This window comes from Narcine bancroftii, unplaced genomic scaffold (assembly GCF_036971445.1).
Source record: "Narcine bancroftii isolate sNarBan1 unplaced genomic scaffold, sNarBan1.hap1 Scaffold_128, whole genome shotgun sequence".
In the NCBI taxonomy this organism is placed as follows: domain Eukaryota; kingdom Metazoa; phylum Chordata; class Chondrichthyes; order Torpediniformes; family Narcinidae; genus Narcine; species Narcine bancroftii.
In genome coordinates, this window is record NW_027211863.1 from 414,850 (window position 1) to 432,901 (window position 18,052).

Genomic DNA, 18,052 nt, shown 5'->3' on the forward strand with positions numbered 1-18,052 from the left:
ATATTCACTCCTTAAATATAATGTACTAAACCAATGGTTCTCAACCTTTTTCCTTGCACTCACATACCACTTTTAGTGGTAAGTGGGTGGAAAGAAAGTTCAAACCCTATTTTAAAATAATCATATGAACAATCTAGAATCGTCATTCTCAAGCTTCCTTTCCCACTCACCTACCACATGAATCAATCCCTTAATGTTCAGAGATTACTTAAGGTGGTAGGTGAGTGAGAAGATGAAGGTTGAGAACCTCTTTCTGCAGGCAAACTAATTCTGAATCCACACAACCAAGGTTCCACAGATCCTTTGCCTCATGACTATCAGAATGAATCTACCCTGGGCAACCCTGTCAAAGGCCTCACTAAAATCCACACACCCCACATCCACTCCCCTGCCCTTCATTTGTTATTTCATTGTTTTCAAACACTTTCTTTCCCCCCCATTCATGAGTCATCCCTGACTAATCACGGAACCAACAGTCAAAGGACAAGGCCAGTGCCATTTTTATAAATGAGATTTGATATTTGCTTAAGTTGTCGTTTGTTTCCATGAAATTACCTCAAAGATACTCCTGTGATCGCGGTTCGTTTTACTGCGCTTTTTTGGCCAAAATGGCCACACTTTCACACACGACCACGCGGTACATAGAAAGATTAATGATGCCTAGCGTCCCATTGGCCTGAAATATTCCATTAAATTTTATTAAAATTTTCAAAGAAAAGCTTAACATAACGTTATACATTTTGCTTATTTTCAAGTTGTGGAGAGTGAGGAGGGTTTTCATGGATTACAAAAGGATTTGGACTGTTTGGAAAGATGGCAGATGGAGTTTAATGTAGGTAAGTGTGAGGTGCTTTATGTTGGGAAGAATAGCCAAAACGTATGCAGTGAAGGGGAGGGCATTGAGTAACAGAGGGATCTTGGAGGAATGGTTCAATAGACAATAAGAGTTGGAGTAGGCCCTTCGGCCTGTCGAGCCAGCACCGCCATTTTACAGATCATGGCTGATCACTACTATCAGTACCCCTTTCCAGCCTTATCCCCATAACCCTTAACTCCTTTGCCCACTAGAGTCTTTTCTAACTCTCTTTTGAACATAATTAGCGAATCTGCCTCTACCACCCTCTGTGGCAGAGCATTCCACAGATTCACACCTCTCTGGGTAAAAAAATGTTTTCTCATCTCCGTCCTAAAGGACCTACCCTGTATTCTTAAACTATGCCCTCTAGTCCTCGTCTCCCCCATCACTGGGAACAAGTAATCCGACTTCACCCTGTCTGTGCCCCTGATAATTTTGTATACCTCAATCATGTCCCCCCTCATCCTTCTAAACTCCATCGGATACAAGTCCAATTTTCTAGCCTTTCAGCATATGTCAACCCCGCCATCCCTGGAACTAACCTTGTAAATCTGCTCTGCACATCCTCTATAGCTAGTATGTCCTTCCTCAAAATTGGAGACCAGAACTGGACACAATACTCCAGGTGGGGTCTCACCAGGGCCCTGCAGAACTGCAGAAGGGCGTCTCTGTTCCTATACTCCAATCCCCTCTTTATGAAAGCCAACATGCCATTTTCCTTCTTCACAGCTTTCTGAACGTGCATGTTAGCCTTCAGTGACCGGTGAACAAGTACACCCAGATCCATTTGCTCCTTCCCATTCCCTAGCCTGTCTCCATTTAAATAATACTCACCTTTCCTATTATTGCCCCCAAAATGGATAACCTCACATTTGCTCACATTGAACGTCATCTTCCATTCAGCAGCCCACACCCCCAACCAGTCCAAGTCCCTCTGCATTTTCCTGACATCCTCCTCACACCCCACACCGCCACCCAGTTTAGTGTCATCTGCAAATCTGCTCATGTTATTAATAATCCGCTCATCCAAATCATTTACATAAATTACAAACAACTGAGGACCCAATACCGATCCCTGCGGCACTCCACTCGTCACATGCTGCCATCCTGAAAAAGACCCGCTTACTCCAACCCTTTATTTCCTATTTCTTAACCAATTTCCTATCCATGTCAGCACCTTACCTCCAATACCATGCTCCCTGATCTTGCCCACTAGTCTCCCGTGTGGTACCTTATTAAAGGCCTTCTGGAAGTCCAAATACACCACATCCACTGGCTCTCCCAAGTCCACCCACTTTGTCACATCCTCGAAAAATTCCAGAAGGTTAGTCAAGCATGACTTACCCTTAAGGAATCCATGCTGACTAGCCCTTATACTATTATTTCTGCCTAAGTGTTCTGCTATTACTCCTTTTATGATAGATTCCAATATCTTCCCCACCACTGAATTCAGGCTGACCGGTCTATAATTTCCCGTTTTCTCCCTCCCTCCCTTCTTAAAAATCGGCACCACATCAGCCACTCTCCAATCCTCAGGGACCTCCCCCGAATCTATGGAACTTTGGAAAATGTCGACCAGTGCCTCCACAATTTCCATAGCAACTTCTGGGATGCAGCCCATCAGGCCCTGGGGATTTATCAGCCCTCAGTCCCAACAATTTACTCACAACCTCCTGCTTCTAGATCCGGATATCCATTAGATCCCCTACTACCCCAGTAAAGATCCCCAAGTCTCTTGACTTATATCCTCCTTGGTGAAGACAGATGCAAAGTATTTGTTAAATTCCTCAGCCAACTCCTTGTTTCCGGTAATAATTCCAGCCTTTTCCATTCTTAATGGACCAATTTTAAACCGAACCAATTTCTTCCTCTTCACATATTTAAAAAAGCTTTTGCTATCCTCCATTATATTATTTGCTAATTTCCTCTCGTACTTCATTTTCCCCTCTCTTATGACTTTCTTAGTTACCCTCTGATGCTCTTTGAAGGTTTCCCAATCCTCTAGCTTCCCACTCCGCTTCGCTCTCTTATACTTACTCCCTTTGGATTTGATAGTGCACTTGATTTCATTAGTTAGCCACGGCTGCCATTTGCATCTCCTAGAGCCTTTCCTCCACTTTGGAATAAATTTGTCTTGAATCCTGTAAAAAATGTCCAAAAATACCTGCCATTTTCCCCAGTTGTCCTCCCAGCTAGTGTAACTTTCCATTTTATTTTGGCTAGCTCCTCCCTCATAGCTGCATAATCCCCTTTATTTAACTGCAGTACAGATGCTTCCAACTTCCTTTCCTTTTCCCTTTCTAATTGCAGCTCAAAAGTAACCATACCATGGTCACTATTCCCTATGGCTCCCCTACATCGAGGTCACTTATTAACTCTGCGTCGCTGCACAGCACCAAGTCCAGAATCGACTTCCCCCTGGTAGGTTCCTCCACTAGCTGCTCCAAGAAAGTATCTCGTAGACATTCAATAAACTCACTGTCTTGTGTTCCTGCCCCCGTCTGATTATCCCAGTCCACCTTCATGTTGAAGTCCCCCATAACTACCGTATTGCTACCACTTTGACATGCCACTCTTAATTCCTGATTTATACTGCCACCGATATCTGAGCTACTTTTCGGAGGCCTGTAAATGACCCCCATTATGCTCCTCACGCCTTTACAATTTCTTAATTCTATCCAAACAGACTCTACCCACCTGTTTCAATGTCTTTCCTTTCAAACGCCTGAATTTCATTTCTTACCAACAGAGCTACCCCACCCCCTCTTCCCAAGTTTCTGTCTTTTCTATAGGACGTGTACCCGGGAACATTGATTTCCCAAACCATTTGTGGGAATTCGGTCGTGTCCACAGGAAAAAGGGAATCTAAGGGTTGGATGTGATGTCGTGTATATTCTCTGCCAATCAATGGGAAATCTCCAAATCTTCAATCTTGGTGCAAGAGCCCACGAGGTACAAAGCAACCATCTCCTGTCCAAGCTGCAGATTGCAAGGGCTGTAAAGTGCTGCCACCGCCTGTTCACACCGAGTACTGCATGCATGAAGCGAGAGGGAGAGAGAGAGAGAGAGAGAGAGAGATCTAGGTATAATACCACCACCTGGTGTCCGGACTCGCGAACTACAGGATACATTATTTTTATTTTTAATGGGAGTGTTGGAGAATGAGAGGAGACTTGATTAAGGTTAACAAAATAGAGCAAGATGGATAATATGGAGCTCCAATGAACAGGGAGGTCTCACCTGTGAAGGAGCAAGTGTGAGATCTCCCAGTTCATTCTTGCTCGGGCAGTGGTGGCCAATTCAAGATAGCTCCAATTAGGGGAAGAGAATATGCTGTTTCAGGTCATGGGTTTGAAACGGTTTCCCCAGTTGTGCCATTCAGACTCAAGAGAGCAGATGCTTGCAGACAGGAAGGAAACCTAGTTTTATTGTGGAGAATTGCTTGTTTTTCGGGGTGAAGGTTGTTTGTGGTCTGAGATTCCTAAATACTTTACAATGGAAGCAGCACTTTTCCTTGTGCCTGATTGCTACATCGCGGGTAAAATGTCTCAAATCTATCACTCAGCCAGTACTGTTGGTCATTGATTTGGAGAGAGAGTGATGGCTTGGCAATATTTATAGCATGGTGAGTCCAAAGCTCTCAAAGTGACAGTGTGGAAGGAGTTTGTCTGTTCTTTGTTTTTTCTGCCACCCTTGAGAACTTAAAAAGTGTCCGTGAATTGTGGTATTGGTGAGACACAAGCTTGTTTTGCCCTCATTTTGTTCTGTATGTCTATAAAGTTTCAGTTTAGGGATAAAATGTCCAGACACTGTTCTGTTCAAAAGTCTAGTAACCAAATCAGATTCTCCCGAGTTCTTGTCATGGATATGCATCAAGAAGCCTGTTTTGCAGCAGTCGTGTTGCATTAGAGGTGCACATACAATTTTCAAAAATAATGAGTTTGAAACCAGAAAAAGATCAGGTCGTGCCCAAAGGTTCATCCGTGCTGTTGAATTGAATTGATGCCCCCAGGTCCAGAATGTGCACTTCCACCCCATGGTCTTGAGCTTCCCAAATCGCCAATGAACTTACGGCCCCCTTGAGCTGTGGAGTGTGGGAGGAAATCCACACAGACACCAAGAGGATGTAGAAACTTCTTGCAGTCAGTGCTGACTTGATCCTGGGGTGACTCGTGCTGGAGAGGTGGGACTACTGTCCTGCCTTCACCTTGTGATGGCTGATTTTTGTCTGATGGTGGATGGAGGTCTGACATGATATTCCCTTGGCCTTGAGGGAAAGAAGAGTAGAAATTGCAAGGGCTCTGACAGAAATATTTAAAACCTGTTTATCCACGGGTGAGGTGCCAGAGGAATGGAGGTAATTAATGTTCCTTTGTTTAAAAACGGCTTCAAAAGCCAACCAGGTGAGCCGGACAAAATAGGTAAATTATTGGAGGGTAATCAGAGAGTACCTCGAAAAGAATCTGTTCAAATAGCTGGCCTTGATCAACCATAGCTTAGAATACGGGAGTCGGGCAGTGAGGTTGAGACTAGACAAGATATTGGTGAGGCCCTGTTGAGAGTACTGTGTGCAGTTCTGGTCACCAAATGAGAGGAAAGCTATCAACAAAGTAGAGAGGGTGCAGAGAAGATTTAAGTCAATGTTACCTGGATATCAGCAACTAGATTACAAAGAAAGATTCAGCAAATGAAGTCTTTATTCTATGGATTGTAGATGGTTGAGAGGGGATTTGATCGAGGTCTTTAAAATTACTAGGAGGATAGAACAAATTGATGTGGATAGACTTTTTTCATTGCGGGAGCAGAGATTGAATCAGGAGGTAAAAGTTTGGAAGTAACATGAGGGGGAACTTCTTTACTCAGAGTGGTGGCTGAGTGGAGTGAGCTTCCGGGAGAAATAGTGGCGGCAGGGTCCATTTTGTCATTTCAGGGAAAATTGGAGGGGAGGGGAATGCAGAGAGGTGGTACGAGAGGAGAGTATTTAGTTCAGTGCAGACAAGAAGGGCCAAGTGACCTGTTTCTGTGCTGTAATTGTTATAGGGTTAAAATGTGTGGCAGTAACTTGGAAGTCCGATGCGTATTTGGGAATGGGTCGATGGCCACACTGAAATAGGCCGTTGATTCCCACTTGAAATAATTGCATCGAATTCACGGAACAAATTTGAATTTCTCTTTTGAAGATTTGGGATGTGTATTTACCAATTGTCGGAATTAAGTTTTAACCACCCAACACGAACTTTCTGACTCCTAAAACCAAGAAAACCATGATTTTATTTGAGAGTTTTGGTCAATTTTTATAAATACTATCTAGATGTTTTCTCTCTTTATTGTTTTCTATTGGGCAGCTGTGGGAGGGGTTACTTTTTAAATCACTATGCATTAATTTTATCTTATTTTCAAATAAGAAATTTAAGTTTTTTTAATGCATATGTTAAATTAAATGTAAAAATGTTTCAAATAAGATGAATGAAGAATTGTTTCAGGAACTGGCGATCTTCCACGAGTGCCGTGAACCCCAGGAAGCAGGAATGTGTGAACGAAACACAAAACTGGCCAGAAGAACTGAGGAAACACAGCTAAAAGTGTCCAAAAAGGTGCTGATGTCATCTTGATTTTAATGCAGGTGACAACGAGGAATGCATTGGGGCGGAGATGGTCTACGGGCAGCCAATACGGACGCCTTGGGGAACAAAGCCCGCAACACCAGTAGGGATGGATAATGGTGGGTAATGAATAAGCATATATTAGAGACACCGAGAGAGAGCGACACACACATACCCAGACAGACAGACACACACACACAGACACAGAGAGACAGATACAGACACACAGAGAAACACACACAGACTGAGACAGAGAGAGAAACACTGACAGCGAGAGAGAGAGACAGACAGAGACACACACAGACAGAGACACACACAGACAGAGACACACACAGACAGACACAGACAGACAGATAGAGAGACACACACACAGACAGAGAGAGAGACACGCACACAGAAAGAGACAGAGAGGCACACATAGAGACAGAGAGAGACACACACACGACACAAAGAGACAGACACACACACACAGCCAGAGACAGAGACAAACACACGACACAGAGAGACAGACACACACACACAGATACATACACACAGACATAGATAGAGAGAGACACACACAGAGACATAGACACACAGATATAGAGACACACACAGAGACACAGACAGAGAGACACACAGACAGCGACAGAGAGAGAGAGACACACACAAACAGAGAGAGAGAGACACAGACAGAGAGACACACACACGGACACACACAGATACAGAGACACAGAAAGAGACACAGACAGAGAGAGAGAGACACACACATACAGACACAGAGAGACACACATTGTGACACAGGGAGAGAGAGACACACACAGACAGAGACACACAAACAGACACAGAGACACACACACAGAGTGAGATACACACAGAGAGACGCAGAGAGAGAGATAGACACAGAGACAGACACAGAGAGAAACACAGACAGAGAGACACTCAGACACAGAGACACACAGACACAGAGAGACACACACAGACACAGAGAGACACACACAGACACAGAGAGACACACACAGACACAGAGAGACACACAGACACAGAGAATCACACAGTCACAGATACACACACAGACCGATAGACAGACAGAGAGAGAGACACACAGACAGAGAGAATCACACACAGACACAGAGAATCACACACAGACACAGAGAATCACACACAGACACAGAGAATCACACACAGACACAGAGAGACACACAGAGACATGGAGAGAAACACACAGACGTAGTGACACACGCACACAGACAGACAGAGACCCCTTGGTTGTGCCCTTCACCTTCGCACTTAACTCCCTCATCTCTCCTGGCAGGATCTCATCACCTTTCCTACCCGTGGACCATGACATCTGTCTGCTCATCCTCCTTCATGAGAATGGTGTGAACTCTACCCTAGAAACCCCACAGCAAAGAAAAGGGACCCTTCGGCCCTTCTCATCCATGGTGAAATATCATTCTGCCAGTCTCATCGACCTGCACCCAGTCCCTAACCCTCCTGACTTCCCACATCCATGGATCTCTGCAATTGATTCTTAAAACGTAAGAGTTTGAATGTTAAATGGCAGACCATTGAGGAATGTTGTCAAAGAAAGGGATTGAGGAACTGTGGTACAGAACTGCCTGAAAGTGGAGTCCCATGTAGAGATTGGGGGGGTGGGGGGGAGTGAAGAAAGCTTCTGGTATTTAGGCCCTCAGAAATGAGAGGATTGAGTGCAGGAGGTGGGAGGCCACGAGGAAGTTGGACAAGGCCTGGGCGAGGCTAACTTGGGAACATTGTGTGCCGTTTGGGTGGCCGGAGGAGAGGAAGGATAGGAATGAGACAGCGCGTCGAGGAGAGGGACAAGAAGGTGGTCTGGCTTTCGGGGTTTGAGTTCCAGGGGAAGGTTGGACAGGCTGGGACTTTATTCCCTGGAGCGTCGAAGATTGAGGAAGATTTGAAAATTGTGAGGGGGGACGGATCGTGTCCATGGGGACAGGCTGTTTCCAAGGAGAGTGGGAGAGATTCAAAGAGGAGGACATGGATTGAGATTGAAGGGGGATTTTCTTCCCTCAGAGGGGGGTGGGAGCGTGGAATGAGCTTTGGGCCAAGGTGGTGGAGGTGGGATGGACTGGAATCTTGGGGGGGAATGTGGGGCAGGTCCTGGTGTGGAAATGTGCAGCCTGAACGGGAGATGGACTGGAGGCCCGAGGCAGCTCTCGGCCCCTTCCCCAGTGGGACTGGGCTGGCGAAGAGATCCCGTGGAGGGGTGGCTCAAGCTCTCGCGAGAGCGACCGCTGGGGGCCGCCATGTTGTTGATCTTTCCCGCCTTTGGAGCAGTTGGTCGCGAGCGGGAGAGGTTCGTGTCGGTGCTTCACGGGCGGGAATCGGGGCATTTTGGGAGCGAGACCAGGGAGGAGGGAGTTTCCACGGGTCGCCCTTTGGGTCTGGGGCGGCCGGAGCTCGGAGGGGAACGGGCGGGGAGATGGTTGTGAGGTGGGGCCGGGGAACCGTGAGGGAGTTTGTGGCGGGGTGACATTAGGGTGTGTGGTAGTCGGGGACCCGCGAGGCTGAGGGGGGGGGTCGGGGCCCGAGAGGCTGAAGGGGGGGTCGGGGCCCGCGAGGTTGAGCGGGGTCGGGGTCCGTGAGGCTGAGGGGGGGGGGTAGGGGCCCGCGAGAATGAGGGGGGTCGGGGCCCGCGAGGCTGGGTAGGGGGTCGGGGCCCGCGAGGCTGAGGGGGGGTCGGGGCCCGGGAGCCTGAGGTGGGGGGGGCGGGGGCCGCGGGCCTGAGGGGGGACGTGGACCCAGAAGGCTGAGGGGGGACGGGGACCCACAAGGCTGAGGTGGGACGGGGACCCACAAGGCTGAGGGGGGACGGGGACCCACAAGGCTGAGGGGGGACGGGGACCCACAAGGCTGAGGAGGGACGGGGACCGGGACACAGAAGGCTGAGGGGGAACGGGGAACCACAAGGCTGAGGGGGGACGGGGACCCAGAAGGCTGAGGGGGGACCGGGACCCAGAAGGCTGAGGGGGGACGGGGACCCTGAAGGCTGTGGGGGGACGGGGACCCAGAAGGCTGAGGGGGGACGGGGACCCACAAGGCTGAGGGGGGACGGGGACCCACAAGGCTGAGGGGGGACGGGGACCCACAAGGCTGAGGGGGGACGGGGACCCACAAGGCTGAGGGGGGACGGGGACCCACAAGGCTGAGGAGGGACTGGGACACAAGGCTGAGGGGGGACGGGGACACAGAAGGCTGAGGGGGGACGGGGACACAGAAGGCTGAGGGGGGACGGGGACCCAGAAGGCTGAGGGGGGACGGGGACCCAGAAGGCTGAGGGGGGACGGGGACCCAGAAGGCTGAGGGGGGACGGGGACCCAGAAGGCTGAGGGGGGACGGGGACCCAGAGGCTGAGGGGGGACGGGGACCCACAAGGCTGAGGGGGGACGGGGACCCACAAGGCTGAGGGGGGACGGGGACCCAGAAGGCTGAGGGGGGACGGGGACCCAGAAGGCTGAGGGGGGACGGGGACCCAGAAGGCTGAGGGGGGACGGGGACCCACAAGGCTGAGGGGGGACGTGGACCCAGAAGGCTGAGGGGGGACGGGGACCCACAAGGCTGAGGTGGGACGGGGACCCACAAGGCTGAGGGGGGACGGGGACCCACAAGGCTGAAGGGGGACGGGGACCCACAAGGCTGAGGAGGGACGGGGACCGGGACACAGAAGGCTGAGGGGGGACGGGGACCGGGACCCAGAAGGCTGAGGGGTGACGGGTCCCAGAAGGCTGAGGGGGGACGGGGACCCAGAAGCCTGAGGGGGGACGGGAACCCAGAAGGCTGAGGGGGGACGTGGACCCAGAAGGCTGAGGGGGGACGGGGACCCAGAAGGCTGAGGGGGGACATGCACTCAGAAGGCTGTTGGGGGACGGGGACCCAGAAGGCTGAGGGGGGGACCCAGAAGGCTGAGGTGGGACGGGGATCCAGAAGGCTCAGCGGGGACGGGGACCCAGAAGGCTGAGGGGGGACGGGTCCCAGAAGGCTGAGGGGGGACGGGGACCCAGAAGGCTGAGCAGGGACAGGGACCCAGAAGGCTGAGCAGGGACAGAGACGGGGACCCAGAAGGCTGAGGGGGGACGGGGAACCAGACGGCTGAGGGGGGACGGGGACCCAGAAGGCTGAGGGGGGACGGCGACCCAGAAGGCTGATGGGGGACGGGGACCCAGAAGGCTGAGGGGTGACGGGGACCGGGACCCACAAGGCTGAGGAGGAACGGGGACCGGGACCCAGAAGGCTGAGGGTGGACGGGGACCGGGACCCAGAAGGCTGAGGGGGGACGGGGACCGGGACCCAGAAGGCTGAGGGGGGACTGGGACACAGAAGGCTGAGGGGGGACGGGGACCCATTAGGCTGAGGGGCGACGGGGACCCAGAAGGCTGAGGGGGGACGGGGACCCAGAAGGCTGAGGGGGGACATGGACTCAGAAGGCTGAGCAGGGACAGGGACCCAGAAGGCTGAGCAGGGACAGGGACGGGGACCCAGAAGGCTGAGGGGGGACGGGGAACCAGACGGCTGAGGGGGGACGGGGACCCAGAAGGCTGAGGGGGGACGGGGACCCACAAGGCTGAGGGGGGACGGCGACCCAGAAGGCTGATGGGGGACGGGGACCCAGAAGGCTGAGGTGTGACGGGGACCGGGACCCACAAGGCTGAGGAGGAACGGGGACCGGGACCCAGAAGGCTGAGGGTGGACGGGGACCGGGACCCAGAAGGCTGAGGGGGGACGGGGACCGGGACCCAGAAGGCTGAGGGGGGACTGGGACACAGAAGGCTGAGGGGGGACGGGGACCCATAAGGCTGAGGGGCGACGGGGACCCAGAAGGCTGAGGGGGGACGTGGACCCAGAAGGCTGAGGGGGGACCGGGACCCAGAAGGTTGAGGGGGGACGGGGACCCAGAAGGCTGTGGGGGGACGGGGACCCAGAAGGCTGAGGGGGGAAGGGGACCCAGAAGGCTGAGGGGGGACGGGGACCCAGAAGGCTGAGGGGGGACGGGGACCCAGAAGGCTGAGGGGGGACGGGGACCCAGAAGGCTGAGGGGGGACGGGGACCCAGAAGGCTGAGGGGGGACGGGGACCGGGACCCAGAAGGCTGAGGGGTGACGGGGACCGGGACCCACAAGGCTGAGGAAGAACGGGGACCGGGACCCAGAAGGCTGAGGGTGGACGGGGACCCACAAGGCTGAGGTGGGACGGGGACCCACAAGGCTGAGGTGGGATGGGGACCCAGAAGGCTGAGGGGGGACCGGGACCCAGAAGGCTGAGGGGGGATGGGGAGCCAGAAGGCTGAGGAGGGACGGGCACCCAGAAGGCTGAGGAGGGATGGGTACGGGGACCCAGATGGCTGAGGGGGGACGGGGACCCAGAAGGCTGAGGAGGGACGTGGATGGGGACCCAGAAGGCTGAGGGGGGACGGGGATCCAGAAGGCTGAGGGGGGACGGGGACCCTGACGGTTGAGGGGGGACGGGGACCCAGAAGGCTGAGGGGGGGGACGGGGACCCAGAAGGCTGAGGGGGGGGACGGGGACCCAGAAGGCTGAGGGGGGGACGGGGACACAGACCCAGAAGGCTGAGGATGGTCGGGGACCCAGAAGGCTGATGGGGGACGGGGACCCAGAAGGCTGAGGGGGGACGGGGACCCAGAAGGCTGAGGGGGGACGGTGACCCAGAAGGCAGATGGGGGACGGGGACCCACAAGGCTGAGGTGGGACGGCGACCCAGAAGGCTGAGGGGGGACGGGGACCCAGAAGGCTGAGGGGGGACGGGGACCCAGAAGGCTGAGGGGGGACGGGGACCCAGAAGGCTGAGGGGGGGAGGGGACCCAGAAGGCTGAGGGGGGACGGGGACCCAGAAGGCTGAGGGGGGACGGGGACCCAGAAGGCTGAGGGGGGACGGGGACGGGGACCCAGAAGGCTGAGGGGGGACGGGAACCCAGAAGGCTGAGGGGGGACGGGAACCCAGAAGGCTGAGGGGGGAAGGGGACGGGGACCCAGAAGGTTGAGGAGGTACGGTGACCCAGAAGGCTGAGGGGGGACGGGGACGGGGACCCAGAAGGCTGAGGGGTGACGGGGACCGGGACCCACAAGGCTGAGGAGGAACGGGGACCGGGACCCAGAAGGCTGAGGGTGGACGGGGACCGGGACCCAGAAGGCTGAGGGGTGACGGGGACGGGGACCCAGAAGGCTGAGGGGTGACGGGGACGGGGACCCAGAAGGCTGAGGGGGAACTGGGACCCAGAAGGCTGAGGGGGGACGGAGACCCAGAAGGCTGAGCGAGGGCGTGGACCAAGAAGGCTGAGGGGTGACGGGGACCCAGAAGGCTGAGGGGGAACTGGGACCCAGAAGGCTGAGGGGGTCGGGGATGGGGACCCAGAAGGCTGAGGGGTGACGGGGACGGGGACCCAGAAGGCTGAGGGGGGACGGGGACCCAAAAGGCTGAGGGGGGACGGGTCTGGGACCCAGAAGGCTAAGGGGGGACAGGGACGGGGACCCAGAATGCTGAGGGGCGACGGGGAGCCAGAAGGCTGAGTGGGGACAGGGACCCACAATGCTGCGGATGCCTGGAGCGCATGGCCGGGCAGGATAGTGGAGTCTGGAATAATAGGGACCTTTAACATTTAGACAGGCACATTGATGCGAGAAAAATAGTGGTTTACGGGTGTGAGGGGGGAAAGGTTCAGTTTGTTGAAGGTTTGAGCTATTGTCTTGTGACACCAATACCCCTGAGCAAAAAGCTCTGCAAAAGTATGGACACCGCCCTGGACATCTCAGGTAAAAACCCTCCACCATTGAGAACATTTGCAGGGAACGCTGCTGTCAGAGAGCAGCAGAAATCAAGGATCCACATCACCCGCTCTGTTCTCACTGCTCCCATCAGGAAAGAGGTATAGCCAGGTTCAGGAACAGCTGCTACCCCTTCACCACGAGACTCAACACACATTCAGGGACTCACTTAAAGACTCTCCCTTTTGCACTTTGAATTTTTTCTATCTCTTTTGCAGTTTGTTTTCATTTCCACATTTTCAGAGATTTCAAGTAGATGAGTCCAGTTGGGGAAACTTGGTTTTGGTCTATATAATGGTTACTTTTAACTCCTTTTATTGTTCATTTATATTAGTGTCTGGGCCCCTATGTGGTCCAGGTACAGCTGACAGACCTTTACCAAAGGGTCACGTTTATGTGATTTTTTTTTCCGTAGGTAACTGCAGTTCATTTCCACAGCCCAGCGTGCTATCGGACATCCAATTGATCGTGATACATCTCTTTGCGAAGGCCAGTGCTATTTTTATAAATGAGATTAGATATTTGGTCAAGTTGTCGCTTGTTTCAGTGAAGAGATTGCTCCAGGTCTCACGTGGAGGTCACTGCTGTGATCGTGGTTAATTTTTCTGCGCTTTCTTGCCAAAATGGCCTCACTTTCACGCAAGACAATGTAGAAAAGTTTAATGAAGCTCATCATCCCATTGGCCTTCATAACTATCCTATCAACCTGAGCGGCAACCTTGAGGGATGTTTGGATTTGAACCCCAAAGTCCCTCTGTTTATCCTCACTCATGTAACCGACTGGTAACCTTGTACCCAGCCTTCTGGTTTGTCCTTCCAAAATGCATCACCTCACACTTACCTGGATTGAAATCCTTATCCTTCGACAACCTTCAGCTTCATCCACAACTCCTCCAACCTTCACATCATCTGCAGACATACTGACCCATCTTCTGCCTCTTCATCCAGGTCATTTATAAAAATCATCAAGAGCAGGGGTCCCAGAACAGATCCTTGTGGCACTCCACTCCTCTCTGCTCTCTTCCAACAAGACAATTTTTTATCCACAGCCAAAGTTACCCTGATCCTTTGCCAAATTGCTTTCTGATGAGTCTCGTCAAATTCTTGCTAAAATCCATGTAGACCACATCTACCACACGACCCTCATTCATTTCCTTTCTTACCCCACTCAAATAAAACTCATTTAGACTCATGAGGCATGACCTTCCCATCACAAAGCCATGCTGACTGTCCTTGAGAAGTCTGTACTTCTGCAAATGCTCATAGATCCTATACTGGTCTATAATTCCCAAGATTCTCCCCATTACCTTTTCTAAACAAGGCGACTGCATTTGATGGTTTGCGCTGGATTTTGGGGGCAGGGGGCTGGGTGTTTGTGAGCAAGGGCTGGGTTTGGGAGCTGTAGGGGACTCAGGGAATTCTCTTTTCCTCTTAACTGCAAGGAACACTATGTCTAACTTCCTGCTGATGTGACTCTGTCTGCTTTATGACTGAATGAAGTGAATTTTGTGTAATATTGCACTTTATACCATGACAATCAATTGAATTTTGATCTTGGCATGTTTGGAAGAATGTTCTTAGTGACAGTGACCCAGGTTCAAATCTGTCACCATGTAAGGGGTTTGAGTGTTTTTTTTCTCACCCTTGTTGAAGTCGATTTCCTGTCAAGGTACAAAAAGATACAGTAACAAACCACAAACTCTAAAACACAGTCTTTATTGAGTCATGCCAGCAGGAATGAGGGGTACCAGTGGTGGGTGAACAGACTCACCTCACTATCAATGTTTGAACGGCAGTTAAAGAACACAGTCACATGGTAGAGCTTTTAAGACATTTTCCTGCCAACAAATTGGATAACATTTCTTGGAAGGTATTAGTACAGCTTCTGCTTTACATTTTGCACATCCTCTTCCTCAAGACACAGAAAGGATATGTTGTTGGCAATTTAATCTCATGTGCCCATTATAATTAAGAACATCCTTCTGGTCTACAAAATTTCAACAGAAATCTGGAAGGGTTGCTCACAGTACACATTGGTAATCATTCTCTGCCTGTCTGATTTCTGGTTTCCAATTTACACATGTAAATGTCTAATTTCATAGGAATTTTTAATTCTTGAAGTTGACAATGGTGGCTAACAGTTCAAAGCAGAAACTGCCATTCTGGGACTGAGTGGTGCTGAAGGCTTATTGCAGCCTTTGGATCAGGCCTGATGAGCCTCCTTCAGGTGGCCAGAATACCCCCGATGTAAAGTCACATATTCTATCCGAATGCGGCTGTAAGGAGGCCATGTGAAAGAGCCTGATGCGGCTCGGAGGAGTACTTACCAATCTTCCTTTGGGAGGTATGATCTCCGTGTCTGAGCAATTCCCCCGAGGACCCTGAATGCAGCCGCCTGATGATAATCAGCCAGGGACCCAAATCCCCGCGCCTGACAGCCCCCCTCCTCGTGCCCGACAACCCATCCTTCCTGCGTCTGACAGCCCCATTCACCTCACCCGAGAGCCCCCATCACCGCGCCCGACACCACCCATCACTGCTGCCTGACAGCCTCCCCTGCCCCAACATCCTGTGCCAGCCGCACCTGCCCTGACGTCCTGCGCTGACAGGAACTGGAGTGCGCTCTGAGGCGCCTCTCCTGCAGCTGTCCCTTTCAGGCTGCCATCTGAAAGAACATTCCATAGGGCTGTTTCTGCTTCTGCAGACTGATTCTTGACGTAGAATGCAGCTGAAACTGGCTCCAGCTGTAGTCAATTCGCACTATTGTTTTAGAGATGAGGCAGGCATTAGGATATGAGACTCAGTCGAGGAATTGAGAATTGATTCCTGTCTGAAATGTCCTTGGTCACTCTCTCTCCTAGCTTCCTGGCAAAATCTGTGTGATGATGTCTTCATCAGAATTATCAGAACAAGATCCAGCTAATATTCTGCACCCTTCATCAAATTGGAAAGTGAATGGGGGGAGTTGTGTGGTCAGGGCTTAATATGACACAGAATGATGCAGGTCTGTGTGGATTCAGTTGAAATGAGAGGGCAGATAACCTTTAACTTATCCCTGATCCCCCAACAAACCCACTCCCCCAATGCTAATCCCCCAAATGGCACAAGGTTGAACTGAGTCCTTTCAGGGTGAGAGGCAGAAGAGTGGCCTTTGTTCTGTACAAGGGCCAACAGATGCCAAGGACCGATCACCTCAAGGAGTGAACGAGGATTTAGAATAGGTTTTCCCCAACACAGAACAAAGTAGGAGCAGGAGGCTGTTTCTCCCCGTGAGCCTATTCTGCCTTTAGGTGAAGGACCACCAGAATGAGGAATAAAGAATGAAGCTGGAGGAACTCAGCAGGTTAGGCAGTGTCCATGGAGAGAGATGGTCAGTTAATGATTCAGGTCCGTACACAGACTGAAGCGAGAAGGGGAGCTGGCACAAAATTGGGAGGGCCCAGTGCCTCGGAAGCCACAGAGGATCACAAGACCACCCGACAGGCTGAACTTGTGATGGACACTATGAACTATGTATGTCATAAAGTACAGTACGTGCTCTGTGTCGCCAGATCACCTCGTTGGGTTTTATCTCAAAGAAGTGGTGAAAGGCTTTGATATAGATGTATGGACTGGCCAGTCCATATCTACCTGACCTTCTCCAACCTCTCCCTTAGCTCCACCCTGGATTTCCCGGACTAGCCCCCTCTTGCTTCTGTTCATGGAACCTGGCCCAGTCGTGTATCAGTAATGCTCAGGTTTTTGGTCATTGAAGGTGTTTAATCACTCCATCCTATTTGACGTGATTATTGTGTGCACCACAATGCTGATCCCAAAGGCTTTGGGCAATGTGTACACCTGGTGTAACTGTGCCCAAACTGTCTGGGCTGCACACGTAGATGAGGAATCGAACTCCCACTTTGAGTTGACTCAGAGAATTAATGAAGGACACAGAGTTTCACCAAACCACACTCCAACTCTCTTTCGTTCTTATATGCATGATTCTTTGCACAAAACAGAGAGAGAGTTATTGATCGTATTTACACCAGCTTGACTTCTAGTCACAAGATAGTCTCGCGAGCCATTTACTTGAATGATGGCTCGCGTGGCAGCACCCACTCCTGGCGACTGTGGGTCACTCTGATTAGGGTGTCCGAGCAATGCCAGCATAAATGTTGCCAATATTTAGGAGAAGTGTTGCCCAATTAAGGAATGGTTGTGGTGTTTTGGAGAATTGCATTGTCAGGATTTAAATATGGCGGTTCGGAAATTATGTAAAGATAAAATGCCCAGGGTTTCTTTGGAAAAATTGACTTGGAAATATGAGTTGGTGGGGGGGGGGGGGTGTGGTTTGTGTCTTCCTCATTTTAAGAATTTTGAAAAGCAGCTCAATTAAGATTTATAAATATATTGTATAATGTAGATGATATTCCAGCTTGGGTTTCTGTTGAATTTAATGCAATAGGGAATACGGATCCCCAAGATTTTATTTACAAATGGAATCCTAAGCTTTATTTGGAAGTGGGGAATCATCTATTTTGAAACATTTGATTGAGTTGATAATGAAATTCGCATGAAAGGTTTAATATTGAAATAGGCATTTTCCTTCTTCAATAGACAACCAATTCTGGAGGATTTGGAGATGGAAGGGTATTAAGAAAATTAGTTTTGAGGATGTGAGATTGAAATCTTTGAAAGAATTATCTTGTTATTACCAAGTTAAAGCTTTTTTATCTTTAAAAATAGGTCTTACTTTGATGTTACCTAATCAAAGTGAATTAGAATTACTGATTTGTTATCCTGCTGGAAATAAATTTA